The sequence below is a fragment of the Heptranchias perlo genome, chromosome 4 (assembly GCF_035084215.1).
Source record: "Heptranchias perlo isolate sHepPer1 chromosome 4, sHepPer1.hap1, whole genome shotgun sequence".
NCBI classification, from domain to species: Eukaryota; Metazoa; Chordata; class Chondrichthyes; order Hexanchiformes; family Hexanchidae; genus Heptranchias; species Heptranchias perlo.
This window is the reverse complement of record NC_090328.1, coordinates 64,000,986-64,015,223: the sequence shown is the minus strand read 5'-3', so window position 1 is coordinate 64,015,223 and position 14,238 is coordinate 64,000,986. Positions and strand designations below refer to the sequence as shown.

At 42.4% G+C, this 14,238-nt stretch overlaps 1 protein-coding gene across 4 annotated transcripts in view; it reads right to left on the bottom strand.

Annotated features, from left to right (window-relative positions):
- LOC137320977 (sorting nexin-24) overlaps positions 1-14,238 on the bottom strand; it is a 246,321-nt gene that overhangs the window by 178,809 nt on the left and 53,274 nt on the right. The gene's annotated exons all lie outside the window — the stretch shown is intronic.

Here is a 14,238-nt window from a genome sequence, read left to right as displayed (position 1 = left end):
ATATTGCGATCGATATTCACTATATAAACATTACTATCATGGCTCACAGCTGAAAGGATTATTAGGTACTGAGATTAGCTTCCTCAAAAGTTTTCTGAGCTCAAGGGGGTATTTGACAAATACACGATTCTGCTCCTCTGCTGAACTACCCAAGGCTCCCCGGGTCAAAAGAGAAAAAGAAAAAAAAAAATCGATACTTCAGTGCTGCTGAGGTTAATTGTGTTCTAAAGCACAGTAGCATCCAAAATCTCAAAACCTCTGCTCTCAAACTTTCCCTGCACTTCTTGCTACTTGGCTACTCCTGGTCTTCATAGCAAATGGTCCCTGCGGCAGTGATCTTCAGTCACATCCCAGGTATTCTCCACTGCTCTGCCTGCCTGGTTTCTCTACAGCTTAGCTGTCCAGTCTTCTCGTGCAGCACCTATTTCAGGCTCACCTTTCAGCCTGGTTTATTCTGCAGCACAGCTTCACCTGACACTCGCAGACCACAGCCACCTTGAAACCTCTCAGACTGTGGACTTGCTCCAAGCCAGTCACAAATCTGCTCTACTTCTGACCTGATCTTCTCTAACCAGTTTTTGTATCCTCAACGACTGTGCCAGGTATTTATTGATCTTTCAGACCACTCCAGACACTCATATCGCCATCCCACACTCAAACTCAACTGCTTCAACCCCCCTGACTGCCTACCTGAACATGGTCACTCTGACAAGTTGTCTTGGTTACTGACTACCATGCCAGGCACAGATACCATCCACCTTTGTCTAGACTCTTCCTAACCGGGCTTCCCCTTTTCTTGTACCTGAACTTTTGTTTCAGCTAATGCTATAACTTTGCTTTATTCCTGCTCCATTGTGTGCAGATTAAAGCTGTCACCCCAAAGTAGAGCAGCCCTGCTACCCCAGTGACCTCCTTTCAGCCTCGCCTTTTTCTACCTTCACACCTTTGCCTCGATCACTTGCTACAAGCCCCAGCTCTCACCAATAAACCACCCCATATCCTCTTACCCCACAGGCCCACCCTCCGCTACTGCTCCAATGAATCCCGCGCTCTGCCACTCCAGGTATGTCTCCGCCTGGACCATCTGCTTCAGGCTGGGCATCTGCAACCACGCTCATCATGGCACTCACTGCTAGCTCAACCCCAGTTATGGCCTCAGTTCCCTCTCTTGGCACCTCCCTTGTCCATCTCAATCTCCTAAATCTCTTGCCCATCCCATCATCCATCTTGTCATTGTTTCTGATCTCCCCAGTCCTATTCAGAAATCTGCTGGTCACCCCCTTATTCCATATTGACCTGCAAAATGTTTAATCACTCAGAAGCAAGGCCCTGCTCATTCATAACCTCATCCTGGGGCAACACTTCAACATCCTGGCCCTGACTGAAGCATGACATTACTGGTGATTACTTCACCTTCAAGGCTACCGTACCTTGCTTTATGTTGCATTATGTCACCCACCCAATTTCCACAAGGTGCTTGGAGACGCTACTTCAGCCTTTCCACTTATTCCTCCAGCCTCAGCTTCTCATTCAAATTCATCCTTTACCTCCTCTTCAAGATTCGACTCATCTATCATCCCAATCTGGCTCCCAGGCAACTTTCTCACCAAATCTCCTCCCTCCTGCCTGACCTCTGCCTTTGCGCCAAGCAACTCCTCATCCTTGTTGATTTCAATCTTCACTTGAACTTGCCCTCTTCTGCCTCCAACTTCCTTGCCTTGATCCACTTTCTCAACCTCATCCTCTAAGTCAATTCACCCACCACACACTTGATCACACCTTCAATCTGATCACCTACAGTATAGAGTTTCCATCATTGGCAAGGCACTCTGACCACTTCTTTACTTCCATTCTCCTAAACATGCATCTACTTGCTCCTAGCCCCTAACACATCCAAATAATTCACACTCAAATCTATTAGAACCTACATAGACAAATGCATGGCCAGGTGAAAAGTGCGGCTGTCACAAAAAAGCAAAGTTTTTAAAATTCATTCTCGGGATATGGGTGTTGCTGTCAAGGCTGGCATTTATTGCCCATCTCTAGCTGCCCTCGAGAAGGTGGTCCTTCTTCATGATCTGCTGCAGTCCCTGTGAAGAAGGTACGCCCACAAGCTGTTATGTAGTTATGTTCTACAATAAGAAAGTCTAAGATAGCAAAGAAAAAAAAGGTGACTTTCCAAAAAAACCTTTTAAAATAAATAAAATTATATATAAAATAAAAGCCATAACTCCGATAACGTCCCATAAAAATCACAGCTGGAGCACAATCTACTTCTGGGTTAAATCAAGATCTCACATGCTTGCAGTGCTTACAAATTACATTGACATCGATCCTGTGACGCTAGTTCCTGCACTGTGACTGGGATGAAATAGTAGTGCAAACTCAAAATCAGAGTAATTTGTCAATACTGCACACATGAGATTGCGATCGCAACAGAAAAATGGAAATGATCTCAGAACAGATAGTGTTGTCAACTGTTTTTACTTTGAAACCTGAAAATGCAGAAATGAATCGGTACTGCATTACACCTTTAAATTGTATCACAAGATCTCTTTCAGAAAGATAAGCTGGTTATAAGTTGCATATTAATATCCTTCGCCCATTCCACTCTAATTATCCGCCAACAACTTTCATTTATATTATGCTCCTCACATAAAAATGTCTGTGCTCAACAAGGCAGAAAGAAGGAAGGCAAAAGAAAAAAGGAAAATAAAAGGAAGGAAAAAGAAGAAAAAGATAGAAAGATTGATTTGGGAGTAGGCGGAATGAAGAAAGGAGGTTAAAGGTGCAGTCAAAAACAAGGGTTTTAGAAAGCCTTTGAAGACACATAGCGAAGAAATGTGGTTTAGTGAAAGAATTCCAGAGAGTTGAGGCAGTGACGAAAGAACAGCCTTTGAAGGAAGAGTGGAGGGAGTGTGCAACTGGCAATAATCTGGTGCCAGAGGTTTAAAGGCTGCGTGTATGATTAGAGGAGCTGGCTCAGAGAAAGTAGAGTGTGACCAATGAGAGATCTAAAAACAAGGAAAAGCATCTTAGAGTCAAGTCACAGGCACAGAAGCAAGTGGAGTTGGGTAAGGATGGGTTGATGGATACGCAGTACATTGTGAGGTGATGTGGATTTTTGAATAAGTAGGAATTTGTAGGGTGGCGACAAGGTAGCCAGTGAGAACAGTGTTGGAGAAGTCGATCCTTCAGGTAATTAAAAGAGTGGATTATGATTTTGGCAGCTGTGAGGGAGAGGTCTGGGTGCTGGCCGGGAACACTGGTCGTGAAAGAAAGTAGGCTTGGCAATGAACTTGGCGTAGAAAATTTACCTCGTGGTCGAACTGGACATCAAGGTTCCATAGCTCTAAATTTAACCTAAGGTGACAAACAGGAAAATTGAAGCACATAATTGCTGACAAAAGCCAAAACGGATGCCTTTTTTAAAATTTTGAGCTGAAATAAATTGCAATTTACTAGAACCTGATGTCAGATAAGCAGTCAGACACTATAGCAAGAGCTTTAGAGTTGACTGTGAAGATAAAAAGTTAGACATGGCGCTGGTTTACATGTTGAAGCTGACACCTTCTTGTGAACAATACTACCAAGGAGATAGTGGGGGTTAAACTGAATAACCCCTGAAAACGGGCGCAGGGAGTGTGGTGTGCGATTAACCCACGCCAGTTCATAGCGATGCAGGCAACACGTTACATTCGTACTGCCTGCTGTTTTAAGTGATAGCTGCGCGCAGCCAGCGCTACCTGCATTGTTGATTGGCTGGTCGCATCGCTGGCGATATCGCGAGTGGCTCACGCTTCTTAAAGGCAGCCTGCACCTCTTAACGGGGAGGTGCATTGTGGCTGCAAGGAGTGGTGGGAGTGGTTTCAAAACTGAATCTGTGCTGTGATATTTTGAAGAATGGCTGTGCCTGGGAGAGAGCGTACACCAAGGTTCTCGGATGATGCACTGAAGGCCTTGGTGCAAAAGGTGGAGAGAAGGAGGGACATCCTGCATCTGCATTGGGCAGCAGGAGGCCCTCCAAACACATGCTCAAGAGGCAGCGGGAGGAAGTAATGCCAGGAGCATAGCTCCAAGAACACGGATTCAGTGCAGGAAGCAGCTCAAATGATTTAAAACGTGTTGTCAAGGTGAGTGAGTTCAAGCTTCAAGTATCATACATTGTACCATCTGCACTGATGGCTTAGCCACTGCTCAATTCACTACATGCCCATCACCACCTACCAATAGTCTCTTTCAGTCAGTACTCAACCGTTTAAATCATATGCTTTATCTCACCCTCACACACTTAGCACTGTTGCAAGCCTCACACCCACAAATCACAGTTCACACACACTGGTATCTATTCAAACATGACAGCCACATCACCCGAACATCTTTTAGGACACTCACTGACACACTTCCTTCTTTCTTGCAGGTGAAGGTGGCGCATAACAAGAGGAAGCAAGTGGCAGTAGCTCCATGGAGCACGAACCTGCTGTCCTCTCTCAGGATGACAGCATTCCTGCTCCCACCACTACCACTCCGCCATTGCCCTTGCTGTTGCCAGTCAGCCAGCCAGCCCTCTCCTTGTAGAGTATTGAAACTTTATCCAACTATAGGAAACCTCCAAAACACCAATGCACCAGCAACCAGAAGACATAATCCAGCAACTAACCTGTAACTCCTGCATGATCCCTTTAAGCACTACTGGTGGGAGGTCTTTCATGCCCTTTAAGTCATGTTCAGCTGTGTGAGGTTAAGTTGGATGGAGTGTGGAGTTCCAAAATAGCAGCAGTCCCTTTAAATCAGCATTGTACACTGATTCGCGTCATGATATCGCTGCTCTGCAGGCTGCCGGCGTTCGTTTGGCATGCGCGCAAACCCCTTTACCAAGATGGCATCCTGCACACTTCCCGTCGGATGTATGCGCACGCATCTCAAACCCCATTTTCAAGGCTTAGTTGGTTGCGTAACGCCTAAGAAATGGGCGCTAAGCAGCCCAATTTCACCTCCAGTATATAAATGATGAAAAGGATGAGGAGGACCAAGAGTGGAACCTGAGATACACCATAACTGACCACGTGATCACAGAAAGAGACCATTTAACGAATGTCATAATTGAGTTTGACCAGATATATGAATGGAACCACAAGAGAATGAAGAAAGGGGAGGTGGGCTGCTGAGGAGAAAATGGAATGGTAAACATCATAGAACTCAGAGGTTGAGGATGACGAGGAAGAACATGAGGCATGGTCATAGTCACACAGAATGACATTGGCTACTTGCACTGGGAAGCCTGGATTATTCACCCGAATATTTGGAACCCAAAGCCTTGCACCAAAGGTCGCTGAACATCCCCCTAATAATCTTCTCGTGTCTAAATATATGTAATTTGTCTTCATTCCCATGCCAAAGGATTCATGCTGTACTCCAAGTGAAAAACAAAATTTGGGGGCCAAGTATACACAAATTGTTCCATTTCATTATGCCAAACAATGGAGGTCCCGCCTCTATATTTCTCACGATTTCCAAGAACTTTTGGTATCAATCTGAATTCCAACAACATTACAAGGAAAACTGGCTTGGAGGAGTTGCATGAAGAAGGGAAGAGAATCACACAACAAACATGTGAGAGTGAAAGTCTGTGAAGGTAAAAGGAAGAGCAGGACTGTATGAAAAAGGGAGAGGAGCAGCACATACAAGTGTGCAGAATGGAGAGGGTGTACATGCACAAAAAGGGAAGGGAGGGAGGGAAGGAAAAAAAGGAAGGAATGTAGAAACGCACAACATTTCTTCACTTGTAATGGAGGAATGAAAATGCAAGTAGTTAAAAACCTGAAGAGGAAATACAAATACTGAAAGCATAATATTGGTGCGTGCTTTTTTATTTGGGGGGGGGGGGGTTGGAAAAGAGGGAAAGTTTGCAAAGACACTGCATCCCATTCAATTACCCACTCTTTCAGAGACATTCTCTTCTACAACCCTCCCCAGTTCATATTCGCACTCATTCTTTGTCAATTCGACCTGCCACTCTTCTCACCCTGCAACCTAGTTAAGCTGGTTTACTTCTTCCACTTTCCCCAGCTTAAGCTGGTACTCTTCCCTCCCACTCACAGTTCCTGCAACTTCGCATCCCCCTCCAGTTCATGTTAGCACTCTACCCCACCCCCTCCATTAATATTGATAATCCCCTTTGTCCCCCATGTCAAAGTATCACAAACACACTTTTCTTCTTCCACCACCACCCCCCCCCAAAATACCACTCTTACCTTTTGCCCCTTTCACTCCCATTACCATCATTTTACCTCCTCCTTCATTGCTATTGATTTCCCTTTTCACTTGCCCCTTCCTGCGATCCACTCTGCTCCCATCACTGCCATCTAGTCCCCATTTTCCCTCTTCCCTCCCCATCAATTTCCTCCTTGCCATACATTCCACCCCCTTTCCTTCAGCATGCATTCCTTTGCCCTCCCCTTGTATTCCTCCACTTTGCCCTTACCCTCCCATTCTCTCCATCGACCAGCATTCCCACCTCCAGTATTCAGAGGCAGCAATCTGGGCCAGAAGTGCTGGGAGCACACAGAGGAACAGTGGGCCCTGTCAGGTACAACGATCACCGGACTTGAGAACAGGAGGACAGGGTACAGAGGGGAGCCCAGTTTTGAGGTGCCCGGTTAGCATATTATTTGCTGACTATCAGCATAAAATACTGTTGGCGAGTATTAAGTGTTAACAACTGAGCCAAGCTGTCAACTTGAACAGTGCTATTTTACATTAGATGTGAGCATGTACTGGTAAGTCAATAAGTTTTCATTTCATTGGGTGGTGAATCCAAATCAAAAGCTCAGTTTATACATACACGTGGCATTTACCATAGGATGAGGCCACCTAAAGAAAAAATAATCCACCAGCAATATTTGTACAAAGCATACTTCAGTTCCATCCAACAAAGTTTAGTTACAATTCCCTGAAAATAAACTCTAGGACGCTTACATGCAGAGTTTTTAGTCGATACATTTGATCCCCTCCCACTTAAGACTGTATTGGCCTGGAATTTCCTGAAAAGGTTACGCAAAATTTCCTGAGAATCTCATTAGATTACGTCGGAACGAAGAAACTGGCGCAAAACAAGTGGAAATCAGTGTAAACCATCACAGCCAGAGGCAAGAATCAAACTTATGCCATATTCGTTCTTTTCAGTCCTTCTTTACGCATGAAAATTAAAGTTTGAAGCCATTAAACTATCAATAATACACATTAGGCACAGCATATTTAAGAAAATGCAATTGTGGAAGTTTTTCAATTTTTAATACAAATCTTCTGATGTCATAAAGATGCATCCAAAGACACAGGAAAAGAAATTGGCTTATGAAAACAGCCACAAAACACCAGAAATATAACTTTGGGACCTGTTACACCAAAAATTTTAGGCATACACTTACAGCCCATTCAGAACTGGCATGAATTCAGGAAATTCGTGTCAGCTGTACTTTTGCATGGGGGCGGAGCTATGTTAACGAGCAGCAGGGGGGTTTCGGCAGAGGTTTTGTGGAATCGGCATAAAAGATCGAGCAAATTCAGGCATAACATAAAAACAGATGCGTCACTTAGCCAAATCTCCTCAATATTTTACACCAAAAATTGGCATTAGGCTGTATTTACACTGTTGTTTTTACACGTTTTCAGGAACTTCCGGGCCATTTTCTGAAGTTTTTTTTTGAAGTATCTGGGTTGGAGTGTGCTTCAAGATTCAACATAAACCAATAGGTTCTGACAACATCTTGAACAATGAGAGCTGCACTCTTACAGTTTGTGTCATCATTAGAACCCCAGTATTGCACTATAATTCACACAATTATAACAGATGCAACCCAGGTAATTATCTCGGGAGTGTTTCTGCTTCTGTGAAGTCATTTAAAAAAAAATCATCCTCCACTAGGAAGAGAGAGAGAGTGCAATTAAGATTAAGTGAAACTCCTTTGTCACAGCATGTAACAAGAATGGTTAATGACACAGGAAAATATTGGTTAATATTATACTGGATGAATTTGTAAAATATCTGGTTGAATTCGTAAAATAATGCATGAACTTGCAACCGCCAATAAAATGAATTCTCACTCAAATAAAAATTTCAGGAAACTGTGCCAAGGAATGGAGAAGAAAACTGCAGGACGTTACATCCTGGGCCACAATTGTTTCCACACAATGTTTAAAAATGGATGAATTGAGAAAGAATCAGTTTATTAAGCTTTGTGCTTCCTTGCATAATCTACCTTTATCATGGACTTTTCTGCACCCATTTGATCTTGAATGAAATACGTACATAAATATTCCACGAGCCCCAAAGATAAAAATCAAGCAAAACTTCAAATATTCATCCTCCCCATTATTAAATCTTGGACTGCAGCCCCCATCTCAGTCCAACACCACAGGTACCACTGGGGGCAATTTTCATCTTCAAGTTCTATTCTAACTTACACTGTTTTAAAATCTGCCAAAATCCCGAATGCTAATAGCTAATTTTTGTGCCTCACCTTATTTGCATAATGACTCAATTCCTGGTGCAAACTGTGCTGTTTCCAGGATTGACACCACTGGTAGGAGAGAAAAACTGTGTGAGTCCCAGCCTCCCCCCGATCGCCGAGAAACCCCCAGCACCCCCCCCCCTACCCTGGATCACATCTGCACCCCCTCACCACTATTCCCGATCACCTCCAGCCTCTACTCCCACTGACTGCCGGAAACAGTTCCCATGGGTCCCCAGCTGCGACCTCCTGTTGCCAAATTCTAGCTCCCGCCCGCCAGCCAGGCTGTGGATCTGGCCGGGTGTCGGGTGGGACTCCAGAAATATTTACATTAATGAGGCCCTGCCATTAAGATCAGCGGGGCCTCCATGTCCCCGGAAGTGCTGCCCTCTTTGGTGCATGCACTATTTGCACCGCCTTTTAAAATCAAGGCTAAAAAGAGTTGGGGAACAATTAAAAGGGGAGTGTTACCAGGAGAGGGACAACGATTTAGAGAGCTTCTGGAGAGCATTAAAGGGCATTTCAATCCATCAGCAACCTTTGCCAAGGCTGAAATGGCATGGGATCATAAAAATAAAATAACCCGCTTGGACTGGGCTGTTCTAAGTTCTAGTATTGCTTTGCTTGGTTATGAAAACTCTAATCTTATATGGCCCTCCCTACACCTTGGGAAATTCACTGTTGTTTGCAGTTTATTTCTCTGCATCGACCATACACCATACTACGGTAGCTATTTTTTTCCTGCTATGGCCATGTACTCAGTTTGCTCTACGTATTATATTAGCTCAATAGGTAAACATATAGCCTGGTGTGGTACTCAGATTTAATCCCCTTTTTGTACTGAGTTCTGTGATGGGGTGCTACAAATGGCCTTCATTCCCTTGGACTGAAGAGGGAAGGGCAAAAAAGAAAAAGCAGCAAGGGCTTCTGCTCCTTTTGGTATCCAGCAAAATATCACCTAAAATGTGTGTGGAAAACATACACAATGCTGTTCTTGTGAATAAGTCTGTACATCTAGATTCTGTAAACACATGCTTTGAAAAGCAACAAACTAACATTTTGTGCAGAAATAGACTATGTACAAAAATTCTAAGATCAGATTCTTGAATTTTCCTCATTTACTGATAGCCGAGTACAAAATGAGATATTATTGTAGTGTGTACTAACAAAATTGAACCCAACTGCTACTCCTGCTTCCACTGTGGAAGAAAAAAAATCTATATAATTTCTCAAGCAACATCAAATTTGTTATAGATGCAAGCTGTCACTGGCATCATCTGTAGTGATTTTTTTTCCTCGGGAAAGGCAAGCTGTCAAGCTGCTATTCTGACGTCCATTTACATCATTCAATGACATCTGACAGCAGTGAAAGGCCACAGAAAACTGCTTATTGATTAGAAGAAAACTATTTGAGGCTGCAGACGAGGTGATATGATAGGGATACCATGACAGAAAGGGTGATGACATTATGCTTGGCTGTACACAAGAGTTCAATGGAACACAACTTCATTATCCCATGCCTCTAGTTTTTGAATCACTTGAAAGATCTCTTGATCATTCTGCATGTATAGTGCTGAGTACAGTCCTATTCAATATGTTAGAAACCTCATCCTCCCAAAATCAGCTGCACATCAGCTGCCATGGTGTCATGATTGAAATACCCTCTGTTGAAATGTTAAATGCTACTGAATACTAATAAGTGAATTTTTGAAGAGGACAAGATTTTGGAAATAGATTGACTAACAATTTTTGTCTCAAGGTTGGTAAAATTAATTCCAGAAATAGAAAATAAAAAAGTGCAAAATACGATTAATTAATGCAATTTTTTTTCCAACGAAACATAATAGAAGCTAGAGCAGACAGAGGCCTAATTTGTCTCGGCCCTCTCAAGTCTAACCTATGATCCCTTAGCAGTATGTACTCAACCTCAGGGGCCAAATTCATATTTGCAGTAAAGCACAAATGTAGCACACACCCCATATACAGGAATTACTACATAATACACATACATATTATGCACATGAAACAGGAAGGCTACAAATACAACATAAGATTTTAAAATGCACACTGTGCTGGCAGTTATCCGGGGAAAAAAACATTTTGGAATCTATGCACAACATACACCTACAGCAGCTAAAGGATTTTTTAAATGAATGATTTTTAAATAGCAAGAATTATGAACAATTGTTCTTTTCTTGACTAATTTATTTATAACCAAAAGCTATAAACTGCATGTTGGGGAGAATTTTGAGGATATAGCACCAAAATAAAATTAAATTAAAAATTAGGTTAAATTAGCTAAATTAGATTCTCATCTCTTCCCCCTCTCCCAGATCAGGTAACAAAGTCTACACCCAAGCAATGAGCAAGCTATTACACTGAATAGAAGAAAAGCCGACAATCATCGATAAAACAGGTCATTTTGATAGGTCCTTTCCCATTCTTGATTATTACGATGCAATGCCATTAAAAACAAATTTACAGTACCTATATCAAATCAGCAAAATCTATATTTCCTGGCTCATCAGTATTGACTTGCAAAGTACTCTCATAAAGAGGCTGATTTAATTAGTCAAATGCAGAGTTTTGTTACCAGAGCTTTTTAAACTGCAGGAATATACAACGCAACTCAGTTTTGTTTAATAACCTGGCACACTTTATCGATTGTTATTTTTTCTTACTATACTGCAGTGATCAGAACACAGAGTAATACACAACTATAAATACTAACCGAAATTCTAAATTGTGCCTGGTTATCATCAATAAATGGCAAACAAGTTAACAGATAACTGTGTAATCTGCAGGTAGATGGAAAAGGAAACAAAAGAATGTCTTTAACATCAAATACCTCTGAAGAATTATCTTAAAATTGCATCCCCAGCAAGGTTTCCCAACTTTGACAAACCACGATTCAATATGCCAACATTTCCCAGTAATCAATTTCTCCATTCTATACAGTTGTTCTTTAATTAACAAGCAAGCTTGGATTCCAAGTAATGGATTTCTTCCATTATTCCCTTTAGCTGTTGCTATCTTGTGAAAGTTGTCCAAAACAGATAAGCTTCCTTGGGAGCTTTAGGAGGTTAAATCTGAAACATGATAATGCACAGTCAAACTTGTTATGATAACGTATACTTTTTTAGACAGCCAATTTCTTTTCTAGCATTACTGGACAAAGTAATGGAATATTTAGTAATTAACCCCTTTTGTTCACAACATATACTGGCATAGAAAATACAAAATAGTAAAAGAATGTTTTGAAAAGTCAGTCCTAATGTTATAATGCTCTACAGTTAACGGAATTTTTTTCCCAATATGCTGCAAGAGTAGAAGTGAAAGAAAACCATCCATTACATTAGCTTCAGCATCACTCATTGCAATGGCATGAAGAGATTACCAAACTCGGTACAGTCTTCATTTTTCTTCTATGAAGCATCCTCCATGTATTGCTGTGTGAGCATCACAGCCCATTGTTTGTGAAAAGTCACCATAACAGACTCGCTTCCTTTGAAACGTTTGCGATATTGTAGGCATCACATGAGACTCTTCCTGCTCACTTATTCTGTCCCTTCATTTTCCTATCACTCTCCTCTCCTTCAAAAAGATCTTCAAAACATACCTCTTCAACCATGCATTTGGTTACCCCCTTTAACTTGTCTCCTATGGTCTGATTGGTGTCCATTGCTTCTCCTGTAAAGTACCTTGGGACATTTTGTGCAAGAATTATATAAAAAGTGAAGTAGTTGGTTGTAGTAGTCCAAAAAAACTTGAGAATTCCAAAAAAAAATTTGAAGAAGACTGTAATTTGTTTTTAAACAGAACAAAGAACTAATAAATGGCAATTACAACTTTTTCATGTGGAAGAAAGCAAGATTGGTGATTGACAACAGGAGAAAAAGTCAAATGTTCACATGCACACAAATAGGTTTTCAGTTGTTGATTGTGCTCTAGTATTGCAGTGGAGAGAGGATAGGATGCTCTGTGGACCATACTCAAGAGTGGAGGGTGTGTGCTAGGAAATATGCCTGGAGAAGATTTCAAAAGGTAGGGTGGAGTGAGACAATGGCATGATTCAAAGTCAGGGTTTTGAAGTCAATACGCGGGAGAAAAGGGAGCCTGTGGAGGCTGGTGAGGACAGTGGAGATGAGCGTGTGGGACTTTTGAGTAATTGTTTCATTTATAAAGAAGTCATATATACAATGAAATGGGCAATCATCTAACCACACAGAAACTACTTTCTTAAAAGCATCCTGGAGTATTTTCCTCTGTGGGATGATAGCAGTATCCTATTTGTACGTGGAAGTTAAATGAACGAGGAAGAACCTAGTGTTGGTATAACATGCAATTAGAAATAAATATTAATGCATAATGAAAAGCAGAAACATCTATACAAAAATATATTTTTGCACTAGAGAGAAAGAACCTAAAGTCATCTAACCTCTGAAATATCAAAAAAAAATACAAATATTGCAATTTAAGACAAATAAGGACACAAACAGACAGGATGCAAGTCCAGCCAAAGCAAGAAGAAATATTTCATACTTTATCACACTTTACCAAATCCCAAACTAAATCCAAACTTACTTAAATTATGTAGTCACTTTTTATTCACAAGTGCAAATACCACTACAACCAATTCAAAACATAGTACTCAGCTCATGGAATATGAATTTATCCAACCATCAGCACACTATTAAATAATCTGATTTTGTTGTTTCGTCCAGGTGGCATCATGCATACAAGCAGGTTTTCAGTTGTTGATTTCTGCACAACAGCATGTAGTAACATCAGATTCGAGTGGGAGGTAGTAAGTAGTATGATGTGGCATGGCAGGAAAGGGAGCTGCCAAAGGCTGAATTTTTCCAGTGGCAGATGTGGAGCACCAGTCAGGAGTCGAGACCAGGTGGTGACCAAGCAGGCCCAAACCTGGTGGCAGGTAGCAAGGAAGAGAAACCAGGGCTTGGCGGTTGCAGAGAGTGCAAGCTTGAAGCCTCATTTTTTCATAGTGGTGGCAAGTGCAGGATGCCATCTGGGGAGATATCGGACAGGGCTGAAGGCAGCTTATGGGCCGCTGGTTGTGGCTGTGGTGGTGGTGGGGGGGGGGGGGGGGGCGGGAGGGGCGGTGTGGAAGCAAGATAAAAGGGGTGGTACTGCAGGGCATAGCATCACCTATCTTGCAGATACAAATCAGCAAACTGATGGGACGGTGTAGTCGACAGTGCTATCAAGCGGCACTTACTCACCAATGCTCAGTTTGGGTTCCGCCAGGACCACTCGGCTCCAGACCTCATTACAGCCTTAGTCCAAACATGGACAAAAGAGCTGAATTCCAGAGGTGAGGTGAGAGCGACTGCCTTTAACATCAAGGCAGCATTTGACCGAGTGTGGCACCAAGGAGCCCTAGTAAAATTGAAGTTAATGGGAATCAGGGGGAAAACTCTCCAGTGGCTGGAGTCATACCTAGCACAAAGGAAGATGGTAGTGGTTGTTGGAGGCCAATCATCTCAGCCCCAGGACATTGCTGCAGGAGTTCCTCAGGGCAGTGTCCTAGGCCCAACCATCTTCAGCTGCTTCATCAATGACCTTCCCTCCATCATAAGGTCAGAAATGGGGATGTTCGCTGATGATTGCACAGTGTTCAGTTCCATTCGCAACCCCTCAGATAATGAAGCAGTCCGTGCCCGCATGCAGCAAGACTTGGACAACATCCAGGCTTGGGCTCATAAGT